Source organism: Solanum lycopersicum, chromosome 8 (assembly GCF_036512215.1).
Source record: "Solanum lycopersicum chromosome 8, SLM_r2.1".
Taxonomy (NCBI): Eukaryota; Viridiplantae; Streptophyta; class Magnoliopsida; order Solanales; family Solanaceae; genus Solanum; species Solanum lycopersicum.
This window is the reverse complement of record NC_090807.1, coordinates 38,819,437-38,835,754: the sequence shown is the minus strand read 5'-3', so window position 1 is coordinate 38,835,754 and position 16,318 is coordinate 38,819,437. Positions and strand designations below refer to the sequence as shown.

General features: G+C 31.4%; 1 long non-coding RNA gene across 1 annotated transcript; it reads left to right on the top strand.

The window, feature by feature from the left end:
- Positions 1–771: 771 nt before the first annotated feature.
- Positions 772–15,701, top strand: LOC138337648 (uncharacterized). Its single transcript, XR_011211028.1, has 2 exons — positions 772–1,140; positions 15,450–15,701. It is a non-coding gene; the product is annotated as an uncharacterized lncRNA (long non-coding RNA).
- The last annotated feature ends 617 nt before the right edge of the window (positions 15,702–16,318 follow it).

Here is a 16,318-nt window from a genome sequence, read left to right as displayed (position 1 = left end):
TTCCTTTTCAACCGATTGAGTCGAACTACAAGAAGCCTGATTCATGAAGATACAAGGATATCTAGGTGAGCTTAATGTTGAAAATTTGGCTGTATTCCAATATTCGCTCTTAAATCCTTCTCCCAAGCATTTTCGTCCCTTCATAATTCAATATCGAGATGAATTTTGAATTCTTTCAAAATCGTGTGTTAAATAAAGCGTATCAAACTACAAGTGGCCTGAATAATCATATAGCCTGAGATATGTAGGAAAACAATTTTCGGGGATGGTCAAATTGTATTGGTCAATTTCATTTTGCTTGAATTTCTTGCATTAATCCAAGTAAAATGAGGAAAATTTGTTGACACCCAATTTTAACACTCCCGATATAAATAAATTCACCAGTTTCTTAAATTCCTAACGAGTTGAAATAGTTTGCTTTATAAGATTCAAATGTTTCCAAGTCATTTTTAAGGAACTTTAAACGAGTTGATAATTTTGAAATGATATATTTTTTTTACATGGTTTACATAATTAGTTTATTTTAGGAAATATTCAAAAATTGTCTCAAAAAGATCTTGGCTTTACTTAATACCGTATCAAATTGATTTCATCTAAACTGTTTGTTTTCATTTTTAGATTCATTAGTTCATTATTAAGTTAACTATTTTATCTTATCAAAACTATGAGACTTGTTAAATTAATCTACATTGATTCATTTTGTTATAATTTGGATTTATTTTGACTATTTTTTCAATACTAAACCTATTTGAGACAACTGTTTGTGCCCTCTTCCCCTTTCTGCCAACCCAAATACCAGCCTCCCTAAATTCCGTTCTGAATAAAATGACCCAACAACAATGTTAAAATTAGCCAGCTCCAATTTTCCATTATTTCTTAGCCAAATTCTTTTCCTAACGCTCCCAATTTCTCGACCCATGCCCCTTGTGACCCGACCCGACCCAACCCAAAACCATGTTCGGAAAAAGACAAAATTAACTCTCTCCAACTTTCAAGGTAGACTGTACTTTAGTTTTAAGCGAAGCATCACATTTTCTATCGGTTTGCGTCAGTTTCCTCCAAGTTACGCGGAGATTTGAGTTTCGAGGTTGGAAGTTCATGGTCTTTCTTGTGTTGCCTTGCTTGCTTCCCTCGAAAAAGGTGAAATTCTCTTCTGATTTATGTTTATGTCATATATGAATGTTCTTCCCCAATTAGGTCTTCAAGTCATTTTCCTCTATTTACTTCTTCGGTTCATTGAGTTTTTTTTTTTTTTGTATTCTAGTTGAGCAGGACATCTAAAATATGTGGGTGATAAGAGTTTTTTTATTATGTACCTTAAGTCTCACTTCTCAAAGCATTTTATAATATACGTTTGTTACGTCGAGTAGACTTTAGTTTAATTTGTCTTATTCAACATCAGTTTTATAGCTTTATTTACTTGAGTTATATCCCATGTTTGTTCTCGTTGTTTTACATTCATAGTATAGTCATGTGATGAGTTTTTTTTTAAATGGCTACATTGGTCGTACTTTGTTACTGTTTAACATGAGCCTATGCTATTCTTTGATGTTTGATGTCATATCCCTCATTCTTTCACATCAATTTCGATGAGTTAATTAAGAAATCAATATTTCAAGTTCATTCGTTGTTTTGGAACTCGCTATTTTAGATGTTTTGGTTGATCTTTTTAACACTTTTAGTTCGGATCATAGCTCCCTATCCATTAACACAGTTCACACACTTATCTTGTATGAGCTAAATTAGCTGAATCCCTTTTTTTCTTTTGGTTAAAATCATTTCAGAATGCAATAGTGCCTTATGCTTGTATGTTATTATTGAGCTTGGGTTGCTTCATTTTTGTAAATTGAAACATTTTGCAGAATTTAGTTTCCTTATCTGTGTGCATTAGTTTTTTTTATTTTAAAAAAAATTCTAAATTTGAGATGTTAAGAGTTGTATTGTCTTTAGGTTCCTTTCCTCTTGAGACGCTAGAAATCATTTGTCACTTTTTCTCATGCAATAAAAATACTCGTTCTGCATTTACTTATATTCAATATGTCAAAGTGAGTGATATTGCCACCATGTTTAGTTTCTAGACATCACCACTATCCCTTACTTCCTACCCTTTAATATGATAGGATGGAACCTTCAAAATTTGTTAAGATAGTTTCTCTTTAGCGTGAGATATATTTTTTAGTCAAGTATGGTAGTTTTTTTATCGTTGGTTTGGTTTGCTGTGTTTAACATCGGTAGTTGGTCACATATTTTTTAGTGTAATTTGTTCTTGATTTTTACCCCTTTGAATGATTCCCTCATATATTTGTGTGTTGTTACTGTTAGAAGTCAAAAGCTGCATATGTTATTTGAATCGTCTTAGTTGCAGTGTTCCTGTATTTCGTTTGTTGCCTATATTTCTTTTAAGTAACAATTAAAATAAATAAAAATAAGTAAATAATAGAAGTTGAATTGTCTAACTTGATTATGAAACCAATGTATTAGTCTGCCAAGTTTTCTGTAGCCTTAGGATGATGTTTGCTTATTTTGTACTACCGTGAGAACCAATTTATTGGCCTTTTGGCATTGCACGTTTTTTAGCATGACATAGACATAGAAAACCATAAATATATTTTTGTATTGTTTTATTTTGCTTACATATTTTAGTTATAATGTATAGATCTTAAAGTATTATCCATCACTAATTTCTATTTTTTTTTCCTTTCTATGTGTGAACTCCTCCCGAGTCCATTTGGACTCCGTTTCCCCTCCTTGTGACTTCTTGTTGAGCCATGAAGGCTCAAACATTAATACATGGCTCCTTTTAAAATCGGTGTATAGGTTTTCAAAGGTTGACAAATTCGTTTTTGAGCCGGAGCTTAAGGAATTTGGTCTAAGCCCAAATTTATTTTCAAAATATTGTATTTTGTTATCTTTGGGACTAAGACCTTGTTGTCTCTCCTTTTCCATATTTATTATTTATTATTGTATGATTATTTTAGGGAAGGTTTAAACGGGTCAAAAACCCAAGAATAAAATGGGTCAAAATACCAGTACAGGCGGACAGAAACCGATTTGGACCCAAGTCCCTCTTCCTCTGTCTATTTATTTTGATCGTAGACTTATTTTTTTACTTGCCAATAGCTTAAAGGTTAGAAATTATCAACTCCCCCGTAGATGCTGTAACGTTTTATAGATCTAAATTCGTATCAAGTCTAAAAGGATTTTAAGAAGATAAATTAACTTGAAAGTCAAATCTACTTAGAATAGAAAATTAATACTTCACCTTTCAAACAACTTCAAATAATTTTTATCTCAAAAAATCAAGTTAGTTATTTCTTTAGACAAACGAGTTAGTTGCCGAAAAACTGCAAGTAAGCAGACTTCTTAAGTTCTTTCAAAACCTTCCTAAAACGTTAATAGGAATCCCCAAATCCCTTTTAAGTTTTGAAAACTATTTTTGAGTTTAAGTCTTTTGGAAAACATAGTTTTATTCTTAAAAAATTAAGTGGTGACTCTAAAATTCAAAAACTTATAAAAATATAATAATATTTAAAAAAAAAAAACCTATAAAACAACAATATTTCATTGTCTCTTGCTAAACATTTGTTGTCCAAACAAGGATTGCAAAATTGATAGAATCTAAAACATTAATCTTTGTTGGATGAATTTGTCCCACTTCATAGCATTCTAATATCCTACGATAAAATTTGTTATGATAATACAACTTGAATGTTTTATTATCCCAGCATCACAAATTTGAATTTTGGATGACATATTGGGTGGCGAGAAAAATAATTCAACATTTTTGTAATCCATCAATATTTCTATTATCGGCTGGTCAACATCTATCGTAAGAAAAACTCGCTTACCATGAACTTTTTAGCCAAACAACCAAATATATTCACACGAAAGCACAGTTGTCATTATATGTTTTTGGGTTTGCGTGATAGGGACAATTCAATAAAAATGATACATAAAACGATTTTGGTATAATCAAAATTATAATTCATTAAATCTCAAACTGTTCCTTAAATTAATAATTATTTATTTATTGATTAAATAATATCTCTATAAAATAATATAATTTAGTGTCCCACCTATATTAATCAATTGATTTTGAAGCTTAGCTTTTTATTATTACTTTATTTACATTTGATATTTTTATTGGAAGTAATTTTAAATCAAAAGAGTTCAAATTCTAAATGTCTAAGGAGTCATTTTGTGTATTACAATAATGTTAGATTGAGTGCATTATTGATACGTGCACTAATTATGTACTGTTTGTTTTGGTGTATTAGTTGCTTGCATTGCATAAAAATATTACTCCCTCCGTCCCATTTTATGTGGCAACATTTGACCGGGCACGGAGTTTCACAACTAATGAATACTTTGAAATGTTTACTAAATTGTCCTTTCAAAAAGTAAACTCACTTTTCTCTCTCCTCTTAAATGTATTAGATATTATGTTAAAAATTACATGGGACCAACCAGGGTTAAAAATAAAATTTTACCTATAAATATTTACCTTCAAAAGAAATGCAACAAAAAGAAACATTCATTTTGGGATGGAGCAAAAACAAAATGGAACCACATAAAATAGGACAGAGGGAGTAAATTGCAAAAATAACTCTCAACAATTATGATGGAAAAGATATAAATAGAGTTTTGAGGGGTACATAATTGAGTCTTTAACCAGATTAATTTCATGCATTAGATCTCTTGTATTACTAATACAAAAAAAACATGGTATTAGTAATACACACCTTAATATACAATAGAATGTATATACACTTTAAATGTATAGAGTTAATTCATGCATTTTTTCTCCTTATAATTTCTACTAAACCACCCATTATTAATAATGGATTGATAATTATTAGTTACCACTCCATCTTAAATTTTAGTATGAAGGGATATACTTACTTTCTTTCACTTGATATATGACATTCGTTTTGAGGTGTGATAATTCGGTGCCTCGTTGAAAAGCTCTACCTTGAGGGTTAAATGTTTTTTTATCAAAAAAAGTTTACGTGACATTCCATTATATAGGTTGCAATAAAAATATATTGATCATTAAAGTGATTACGCACTTTGTTCTAGTGATAAGAACGTGATGTCAACCCTGAGGGGTAGCTCCGCTGGTAAAGACCTAACGACAAAGTCCTTCAGGTCTCCGGTTTGAGCCCCAGCAGGGCCACTGGAGGCATTACAAACCGGCTGCGTCTCCAGGGCCCCATGGAACTAACCGTAGTGCATCCGCCTTTAAACAGCGGAACCCGATGGGTACAGTTAGTCGGGTTCACAAAATGACACCCGGAAACCACGACAAAAAGAAGAAGATAAGAACGCGATATCTGAATTAGATACAATCATGAGTTCGATCATAATACATCCAAAGAGGACCTGAACTCTCACACATATGATTGAGTAGAAAAAAAAAATGAAGGAGATACATACCTTAAACAGACGACTATGGTTAATCACCTTATTAACACTTCGAAGAAACCAAATATCCTAAAGTAGATTACAAAAGAATTATGTATTTATTGCTATTATTAATTTAAAAGAATAAGAGTATAAAATATCTCTCAAATATTTGAATTTATACAAAATCACCCTCCATCCACCAATCGGCCCTAATATACCATTGATGTCCACATTTTGGCAAAAATATACCTTGTATGTTAATATTTTGACTTATATTTGCCCTTATTCTTAATAGCACCATTAAAGTAAAATTATTAAATATTTATTTACTATATTGCTTAATTTTGTTTGTTCAAATTTAAACTCTTCTCAAATAAATAATAAAAAAGATATTTTTAAAAATTCTATCTATGACCTATTTTAAATCAACCCCAATATATTATAGAGTAATCCAACACATAAATGGGGATCCAACTATAATCCGTGTTTACCCCGATTGATTGTCCATCTAAAAATATGATTACTTTCATTAACATACAATTCTCTCAATTATCACATTGTCTTGTTCATTTATTTTTTATCCCTTTGGTTTTAATCTATTTTCTTAATTAGGATATTGTGGACTCAAATTTGAAATGAAATCACATAAATATATTATTTTAATTAGTGTTATTTTCATGATGGTATTAGGATGGCGATAAAAGAAATTATTATATTTATTCTTTTATTTTTAATTTTTGATATACACAAAACATTGTAATCGTTGTACATATTTTCTTGATTAGGTCATCTCTTATTGAACTAATTATTTATATATGAATCATTATTTTCCTACTTTTTTATTCTATTATTGTTTTTGACATAAATTTTACAAAAAATAAAATTGTGGACAATACCAAATAGAAAAAAATGGAAGAGATACGAAGTGAAGGGTTGGGGAGGGAGCAGTTTAGAGTGTAGAATGCCTAACATTTTTCTAATTTTAAATTTACTATGGAATTTAAAATCTAGTGAATCATGTGAGCTTATATATTAAGTAATTTAAAATTTTATTTTTATGGAAAACGGGCTAAAATGCCCTTAAATTATGAGATTTGGTACACTATTACCCTCCAACCACCTAATGAGTGTGATACGTTGGACATAAGGGGTTTTTTTTAGTACAAATTCAAATACTTGAGGGGCATGTTTGGCCCTTCTTTGTAATTTAAATTTTCTTGTTAATGTCTTACTAATTATTATACTCTTATATTTGAAATTTTATTACTGAGGTAATTTTAATAAAAAATGTAGATGATAGAATTTATGATTACTTTTTATTTCTTAACTTGTCTAATATGATTCAATATGAATCAATCATGTTTTATTATTGGTTTTGTAACATTGTCTTAAATTCTATGAGATATTTCATTAAACATTTCAAGCCCTAATAATTAGATTTTCAAATAGTTAAATGCTATAAAAAGTAAAGTCTCAACTTTGAATGTCTTCTAAAAGTAACAATCGCTATAATATTGATTTTTTTGATTAAAAGTATTATGAAATATTATATAAGTAAAAAAATAGTACTAGATCTTATTGACATATTCAAAGTAAAATTATAACTTTATTTTAAAACGTTAGACTAATTTTGATCGTTATGTAATGATTGATTCTATTAAAAAAGTTTGTAAAACTATATACCAATAAGAGAGATGTAAAGGTTTATGTTTTTATGTAAATTATTATAATTATAATATGTTTATTCTTTTCTTGCACAATGTTACTAGAGATATACTAACAATTGAATTTGTTTTTATTAAACTATAATAAATTACAATGTTTTTTAGGATTAATGAGGTAATATATATCCTAACAATTAAATAAACATAACACCTTTTTTTCCTCTAAATTTTGGCTCTAGACCTCCCATTCTATTGAGTCTCCGATTCCAGGGTGTCAACACCCGAGAGCACCCCGAGTCGTAACACGGCATACTCGACTTCAAAGAGGTATTATTCAAGCCCCTGGAATTCATTCATCGCATACACAATAAAGTAGTGCAGAGTTAATACCTTTTAATCAAAATTATAAGACTCCAAAATCATCAACATTTAAAAAATCTTAATACTCATGTGGAATACTAGTCTCACATAATCAACTTATACCAAATTTCAAAGAACATAGTAGGGACACAACCCTTTACAATAAAGAGGAATACTACAAGTCTAATACAAAGTTATAAAAAAAGAAACTACATCATAGAATATGTCTCCTCGACATTTGAGGTCATACCAAAATTCTTGAGAGGAACTCTAGTCCCTAGCTTCACTATAGAAAACACCTCACTTGCAAACGCCTACACCAGTAGTAAAACATAGGCAAAAAATTGGGTTAGCACAATAATGTTCTAAGTATGATGATCATGCATAAAAGCAAATTTATTTGAGATATATTTTTCATGCATTTTTTATAAAATCCATAATCCACATGTATAAGAGACACATTATAAATCAATATCAACATACTTGACAATATCCACATCATAAGAATGCTCAACTAATGCCAATATTCACCACATGCATCTTTATGAAATAGACAATTTCACCATCTTGGACCCTCCACCTAAAGTTACCCAAAACCTACCTAAGAAAGACATGTAGGAGGAAATCATACTACCTATTCATGCAACGCCTAGGTGTTCCTCAAGGCTAAAATAGATAAGAACCCTTCTAGTGATACTTAACATCCTAGTAAACTCATTCTATAAATATAAGCTACTAGTTCAACTTCTCATTTAATAGAGATATTTAAGGGGCACATTCATGCATTTAGAGGACATTAACATAATAGACATTAAGACTTAGGGAAGTCACTTTAGCACCTTCTAAGCCTACTCGTACCATGTGTAGAGACCATACCATACTACCTAGACATTGTAGAACCTATCAAGTAACTAGAGTGTACATCGCACATGATAGGAATAATCATTAACTGACATAAATCATACTAGCTAGTCCTGAAATTCGGTGTCATAAGACCCCACACCGTGGAAGGTGTTCCACTTGTAAAGGGTATAAATACTACACAACCCATGTTGGCACATGGTTTAGGGGATATCCAAAGATGTCCATTGGACACTAGTAATTTATTTCAGGAAGAAATACCATCTTGACCATCTCGGTGCCAGACCTAGTTCCCATAGATTAGTTCATTCACGTGTGTGTACTAGAGAGGGAACCAACATTGGGTCTACTGACCCATAGTATATCTACAAAGAAGGGCACCATGCTTATGTCTAATGGATCAAGGTTCGTTAAGGATAAATCATTGACTTTCTTAGAGAAGATTTTGTAACGTTTTGGACCACCATCTCTAAGTCTATTATTTCTCCAAAGTAGGAGGTCTTTACTCTTAAGTCTACTGCTTCAAGGTTTTACATTAGTTTAGGGTTCTAGATTCATCATGGATGTCACCAATTGTAGGTGTACCAGTTAAAGACGTAGCTTACAGGCCTCATTTCATTCATAGAAAGGTACCAATACTAGGTCTACCAATCATAAACATTTATTCATTCATTACTCAAGAAAAAGATGTCTAAGTTTACCAAGTCAAGGGATCACATTCAACAAGTTTCATACATCAAGGAGAGGCACCAAATTCTACTTATTACAAGAGATCATATTCAATAAGAGGTACTTAAATCTACCAAGTACACATCACATTATAGAAACCTTTCACATTCTAACTCAAACACATATAAGCATTAAGAAAGAATATAGTTCAACCATAATACCATAAAACTTTATGCAAGATCTCCTTGACACCCCATGAATTTCTTCAAATTAACATTCACATATACCTTAATATGATAATACTCCAACAACCATGTAATTTCTTCAAGTCTATGCTCAAAATACGTACACAATAATTAAATACCTTCACCATAAGTGAATCAAACTATACAAAAAAAATTCGAATAAAGTAAGAGAATTAGGTCAACTTACGCTTCACCCAAACCATGATCACAATTACTCAAGTCTCCAACAATTTAACATAATTATATATACATAACAATAGATATTAATAGTACAATACAATTTAAGAACAATTCTAGCAATATACCATCATAATCTTAAACCCACTTTATAAGTCAACTTCAGGAATTCAGTGAAATCATGGGTTCTTAGAATTTTTCACCTTAAAATCACCAATTAACAATCAATATAATAATAGTTTATCAATTGAAAATGTTTGATGCAAGAACCCATGAGTTTGAGTAAGAATTGAGTGATTTCACAAAATTTGAAATCTTGAAAACTATTTTGAGATTTACTGTAGGGTGAAACTTGATATAGATACAGGATCACCATGCATTATTGGTTGAATCCTCCATGAAATTTAAGAAAAAATCACTTTAAATCAAAACCCTAGTTTGATCCTTGACCTTGACCTTCATTGGTATTTTAGAGATAACTATTTAGGAGTGAAGAGTTTTGATTTCGGTGTAGAAGTCTAAATAAGGATTTAATTGTTTTAAAAACACTTAGTATACCTAAAAATACAATAAAATAATATCCCATGCATTTAATTGGTCAAGGGTGGAATTCACCAAACCACCCTTGTCTTGGTCGACTTGGAACAGTGAAACAAGTGTGACTTACGAAACCTCCACCAACGGACCGTAGGTAGAGTGAAGGACCGTTCATTGGGTTCATACTTTTGCTTAGATAATTTTCTAAGGGATATAAGGATCCCTAGGCTAACACTTGACTTACGGAGGGAGACTTACTGACTGTAAGTGGACGTAATGGCCATAAGTCATGGTCGTAGGTCACCATTTCTCTGACTAAAATATCGAACTTAAATGGAATATGATGAATATGTCAAAACCTAGATATGAGCAAGTTGAAAATAGTTCTAATTAATTGAGAAATTTTGTCTTTGACAACTCATCTCACCATCGAAATTGTGTCAAAACATCATGTGGAAAGTCTCTTGTGTTGTAAGGCTGTGTCGAAGTTATGGTTTCAATTGATCTCTGATTCTCAGTTTATCAAAACCATCTCATAGTATCTGTTAATAGAAATAAAGTAGCAACAGGATGCTCATCTTTTATTTTCATGCAGTTCACTTCTCAATTAACAATTCTCCTCCTTCTTCATATTTTCAACAATCCATTGTTTCTTTAGTTCAGTTAGAATATCCCAATAACTCATACATCCCTATAGCTCAAATAAGAAAGCCCATTCTAATTAGCTTGTTGACTTGGTTAATGGATTATCATGTTTTGTAATAGAAGACAATGTTATATTCCTAGGCTTCAGATTGCATGTAATCTATTAAAGTTGGATTTTTTTTATGAGAAGACAAATGTTTCCGATAAATTCTTTTTGGGTTCTTTCAGGTAAATGATATAAGTTTATAAGAGATTTTTAGTGAATTGTAATGATTCGGATGGTCATTTTTATATGTTTTTACAATACTACTATTTAATCGTTCTTCCAAGTCAATTTTCATTGTTCAATGGAGTTGTTTTGAAAATTTTGAACTATTCATTTAATTATAGTTAATCAATTGACGACTAACTTCTAGATAATTAATTTATTTTGTGATTAATGAGATATGTCCGTAAATTATTTCATATCATATACCAACTACGTATGTTAGGTACAAAATTAAATTTTAGTAGAAAGGATTAAGAAAAGTTAAAGAATAATATCAAAAAGATCTGTAACCAGGGTTATTTTTTAAAATAATAAGTGTCAAATATAAAAACTTACTTGTATATTTCATGAAAGTTAATAATCTAGTTTGTCTATTGAAAAATTTGAACCCACGGTAAAAAATTCCCAACTCTTTTTAAAAAATAATAAAATATTATTTTCCTTGACAAATCCTATTGAGGTGTCTATCTCACACTCTAAAGAGTTTAGGTGTGAAATAAAAAATTAAATATTTTAGGTATGTTTTTTACATTTATATCTTTTAAACTATTTTTTTTTGAATAATTCTTTTATTCAAACTTCCTTATCGTGTATATAAGACCACACAAATTAAGAGCATTTGGTGCATATCTTTATTTCCTTTTTAAAAAAAAAAGGTAATTTTAAAATTTTGTATTAAATTAAAATCAAACAAATCAATTTAAAATGAACAAATAACACAAAATATAAGTATCAACTATATAATTATTTGAAAATTAATTCTCTTTAATCATATAACTGATTGAAAATCAATTAAAAATAATTGACTTCGAAACTTGTGTTCTTTATTTTTTGACTTTTAGTTTTATATTTGATATTTATCTTGAAGTTCGCTTAATTTTATTTGAATTGAGTGTTAGTTTTATGACCCACTCACATTAATATCATTTATGTTTTACATTTAATTATTAACTAAATTCAAATTCTAATTAGATAATATGAGAAATTTTATACAAGTGTGGAGAACATGGTAAGTGGAGAAGTTACTCTAACTACCCATTAAGTATTCCACTTTGCCCATTACCTCTTCCAACTATACATTAAGTGGAGAGTTGTAGACCCCGAAAATGACATAGGTGAAGTAGAGCCTAACATGTTGTTATTGATGGTATAAGGTCCTAAATGGGTCTAACATATGGTATAGAGGCAGTGTGTAAGATTTTAGGTGGATTGGAAGTCAAACGTCAAGGAACGACCAAGACGTTTCACGACTAAGTAACCAATGTGCCTTATAGCTGGGTTTTTTTGTTAATGTTTGGTTCATGAGGTTATAAGGTCCTTAATTGAGTTCATATAGCATATATAGTCAGTGTGTCAAGTTTCGTTGAGTTTGAAGGTCAAACGTCAAAGAATGTCCATGAAGTTTGAAAGATGTCCCGTGAAATGACGTTGTGTGTCTAGTCATGTTTCGTCGAATTGTTCATGTTCATTTTCGATGAAATTCATGTGAGAGGTTGTAAACTTAAATAAGATTATTTTTGGTGTGGAAACGTCCTAGAAAACATCCCCAAGGACCAACCAAGAGTTCTTAAGGAAGGACCCAAAACATGGAGTCAAGACTGTCCCAAGCAGCCCCAAAACGACGGAAGCATCAACGGCTCGTGGGCCTATCGATGCCCCGTCTATGGGTGTAGTTTGTAGGGACTTACACTGGGAAGTAAGTAGGACCATGTCAAGTCTCTTATCCAATCAACGAAAGGATAGGAAGGTCCGTTTGTGGACAAATGGTCCGTGGACTACCAACTATTGGTAAACTGTCTTCCTGCGTACAGTTCACTGCGAAGTTAGGGGTGAAATTGTAATTTCACCCCTTTTCCAAATAACAGTATTGGAGGTTTATTAGTGGTCTTTTGGGTATTTTAAACATCTATATAAGTGTTTAACACATAGAATATTTCATTATTCCAACGCAAAACCCCAAAAACCCTTAGAAGCTCCTTAAGACTCCAATAAAGTTCAAAGTCAAAGAAGATCTTGGTGTGACGAATTGAGTGGGGATCCTTCATAAAAGTGAATAATTATATTCATCAAGGTATGTATTTTGATCCTTGAAACTCGTTTCATCAAGGATCCCCAATTCTCAAGATATTTTCTATGTTATCAAAATTGAGTTGTCCAATTTCATGATTCTACAATGGGTTCTTGCATCAAATGTTTTTAAAAGATTATTATGGATTAAATTGATATTATATTGATAGTTTTAACCTAAATTACGTATGAACCCATGAATTTGGATGAACCCTTGCTTTTGACTAAGTTGTGGGTAAACTTGATATTGATCTAATGTTGTTGAATTCTTATGTAGTCTTATGTGGGCTATTCATTGATGTAATAATTGTAGTAAATTAATATCTAGATTGTGTTAGATTGATTAATTTACATTTATTTGACCTAGTTCATTGATTATTTTTTTTATGTTTAATTATTGTCCATGGCCATTGGTAAAGGCCATATTTTTCGAAATGGATGATTTAGCATCAAGTTGAGGTATTGAGGATATTGTGGTGGTAGTCTTCCCTATTCACTTTTTTTGATGTTTTTTAATACTTCAATTGTATTTCGATTGGTATGGTCCACTTATAGTGTTGGTGTTATGTGTTTTTACTTGCAATTGACGTGGCCTTGTCGATTTTACTTTATACAATATGATAATCATGTCCTTGTCGGCACTTTTTGAAGTAATATGGCTATTTGGGTAGTGAATTATGTGAAGTATGATGATATTTATATACATGTTATTCAATGTGAAAGTATATGTGTTCTATTGGTGAATATTAGGATATCATGTTAGACGATAACTTTGAGCTCATGATGATATTTATCTACATTTTAGTCAATGTGAAAGTATATGTGTTCTATTGGTGAATATTAGGAGATCATGTTTGACGATAACTCTGTGCTTATATATGAGTCTATAGTAGTTATATTGATTATGCTGTAGTAAAGTATAGGGTCACATAAAGATAATAAGGGTCATCGTAAGTGCTTTAAAGAATTATATGCTATATGTGATAAGGTGAAACAAGGTAATATCTTGTTTGATTGACTTGTATCCATTACTTGATAGATGAATAAATGTTATGAGATTTTGATATGTATTGAATAGGTAGGTGTAGTGCACCCTTGTCATGTAAGAATGAAGGATATGTCAGAACTTCGCGAATGTTAAGAAGGTCATGTACGTGGTAAAGGTTAGGTTATGAATGTTGAAGTCGAGATCCATAATGGTATCTTCTTGTAACAGAATGGTGGACTTAAGGTTAATTGGTTGGAACAGTATCATATTAATCCTTAGGAAAGTCATAATGAGTTATCTTAGTCTCCATTGAAAGGTAGCCCTAGTGGACCTCTTTGGTAGGGTGAATGTGATTGGTTTTTGAACTACAAAAGGAACCTCTTCATGTGATACTTTAATGACAATTACACTATGAGATGCAAGGCCAGCACCGAGTGATTATGTTATGGGAAGTGTCTTTACTTGAGAATGCTAGAGTACAATGTACCTCTACTTTAGAATAAGATTAGAGTGCATAAAAGCCCTTCATATTCCTTAACCATGTGCCTACATGGGATGTGTCCTAGTTCTACCCTCGGCAAGTAAAACACCCTTAACATAGTAGGTTAGAACTCTGGTTTCCATGTCTAGCTATCATAATCTATGTCGGTTATTGCCTATTCTCATCATGTGGGATACTTACTAGTATGAGAGAAGTTCTATGAAGTTAAGGTGGTGGTATGAGACGCTACTATACATTGAACAATAGGCTTTCAACGTGTTAGTTAGAGTCACTAGGTTTTGTCTAAGACCATTACTTGAATGTTCTTTATGTGATGTATGAGTTTTAATGATCTAATGAACAAATCACTTATGTTATGAAGTATGTAAATGGACTAAGTACTTATCTAGAGTTGTGAAGGATTCTATAGTTAAGGTGTGAAGGAGGCATAGGAATGGTCACTTCGTATCTTACCTAGATAATGACTCTAGTTAGGAAAGATATTGATTATGTAGACAGGTTCAGAACATAGGAAGTCTTAAGGATTATTTAGGTAGTCTTGAAGAGGTCAATAATTGATGTTATCTTCTTGATCTACTTATGTAAGTATTTTGATAACTTTTGATGTGGAAATATCATATTGTCTATGTGTTGATATGTTTAATGTCTTGGAGTGCGTATGTTACTTATTATAAGTGTTCTTGAGGGTCATTTAGGTATGTTTAGGGAGGTTGTACGGAAGGTAACTATTTGTGTTTCTTAAGTGGATCTTAGGATAGATTTTAGTTAGGATACAACATTTTAAGATGTGTTAAAATGGAAAGGGAAGAAACTTCTCTATAAAAGTTAAGAACTTCACTGTACATTGAAATGAGTTTACTGTAAAGTGACTCTTAAAATGTGATGTTCAATTGAAATGCTATCTTATGTCTTTCTATTTTCATAGTTGTTGTTATTATGATTATATTATGATATTTTAATTAAAAGATGCATATTTTGCACCAAATGTCTATTTCATGATTTTTATACATAATGTCATACTTACTACATGTGGTTGTACTAACTCCATGCTTTTATCTAGATATAAATTTCTTGGTAGGTGAGGAGCTTCTGGGAAGGATGACTTGGACCATAGCGTCGTTCATGAGAAGTTGAAGTATTTCATCATTTTACTCGAGGGCATATATGTTCCTTAATGTAATATTGTAATAGACTAAGTATTTTTTATATTAGTATTTTGTATGGGCAGTGTCCCAAGTATTCTTCTATCTTAAGATGATCAAATTGAGACTTAGTATTTCCTATTGCTATATACGAAAGGGTTTTTAAAGATTATGAAGTATGTTTGTGAAATTTTTTAATCCCGCACTACTTTTAACTATGTTTATGCGATGAATGAAATGTAAGAGATTGTAAAAGACCTCCAAGAGGTCAAGTATGGTGGTTGTAATCTAAAATTTCCCCTAACTTCTAAGGTGTGGTTTCGGGATGTGACAAAAAATTTTTCAGAGCATAGGTTGTGAAAGTATTATTAGTAATAAAAGAGTCTCATCAAATCACGTCTAGTAGAGTCTTGACCATCGGTGTGAGTCGCGATAAATCTATGGCGAGAGTCTATAGGACGATAGAGATTTCCTTCTTTTCTACTTCTATGTCGTGTCGTATAGTAAAATTTATGAGTACACTTTTCTTATGGTATTCCTTGTGCTTCTAGGAAGATGAATACGAGGAGGACACTGGCTAGGAGAGTTTAGTATATGATGTGTATGAGGATATCCCTCTTCAAGTTGAGGAAGTTGAGCAAGTTCCTCACGGTTCTCAAGGTTATCAAGTCCGTATTGGGGGTGAGGGTATTGAGGATCCCCCGGAGTTCAATAAGAGGGATATTAGAGTGGCTTTTCTTGCTTTAGACCGAGTCATGACTATGATACGCTCAAACTTACATCTCAA